Raw genomic sequence first — 880 nt, 5'->3', positions numbered from 1 at the left:
AACAGATACCTGTGGAGAGCAAATACTTAATTTCTGGAACTTTGGTGCTAAAATTTCAGGCAATAAGCCAGGATACAAATGGGAATATTTAGAAATAAAAACACCTTCCTAAACCCCTCAAACCACAGCACACAGAATGCTGCCTTTGTAACCTATAGACAGGCAACCTCTGTCTCTGGTGCCCTGTCTCCTGAAGTCCCCTATCTGGTGGTACTGTATGAGGGCTCTGTACAGGAAATAACACTCTTTTTCTGTGTTTCAGAGGATGGAGGAGTTACATTTTTTCCCACCATGAGTCTAAAATATAAAACACCTTAAGATTAAAGTGTTTTCCTATTATATATGGCTCACATGGTTTGGCCACCAATGCACAGAGAGAAAGTAGAAACAACACAGGTTTATTTATTTTTTGTTTTTGTTTTTTTCAGGGGAGAGTGTGATTGCAGTCCCCCACTACCACAAATTATGCAGTCAATTTTCAACATTTGGGGAAATCGCAGGGGTCAGCACATCCAGAGTGCAATGGATAAACCTCACCCTAGGTAAACCACTTTTGTGATCATGGTATCTCTCCTGTCAGGTAAGTATGCAACACAGGTTTTGAGAAATAAAAGCCTCTTTCTGTCTCCTAATAATTCCTGAAAGCCAGATGTGATGCCCTGATGTCACACTGAATGCTAATGCAGAAGCCAGATAAGCTCATGGAGAGATGCAGTGCTTTTATTTAAAACTTTACTGGATACTGATACACTTTGCTTCTCTGTTTTATAATCACTTCCTTTCCTCAGTAACTGATATTCTAATGTTCTGTGCTTCCTTACCTGTGCTCCCTCAGACATGGCCAAGTTGGCTTCATCTGTCCTTTGGAAGCTCGTGACTG

General features: G+C 40.8%; 1 non-coding gene across 1 annotated transcript; it reads right to left on the bottom strand.

Annotated features, from left to right (window-relative positions):
• Window positions 1–425: 425 nt before the first annotated feature.
• LOC150015577 (U1 spliceosomal RNA) lies at window positions 426–588 on the bottom strand. The gene has a single exon (XR_016510319.1). It is a non-coding gene; the product is annotated as a U1 spliceosomal RNA (small nuclear RNA).
• Between the last annotated feature and the right edge of the window lie 292 nt (window positions 589–880).

Source organism: Furipterus horrens, unplaced genomic scaffold (genome assembly GCF_987537825.1).
Source record: "Furipterus horrens unplaced genomic scaffold, mFurHor1.1.pri manual_scaffold_3, whole genome shotgun sequence".
NCBI classification, from domain to species: domain Eukaryota; kingdom Metazoa; phylum Chordata; class Mammalia; order Chiroptera; family Furipteridae; genus Furipterus; species Furipterus horrens.
This window is presented reverse-complemented; position numbering and strand designations above follow the sequence as displayed.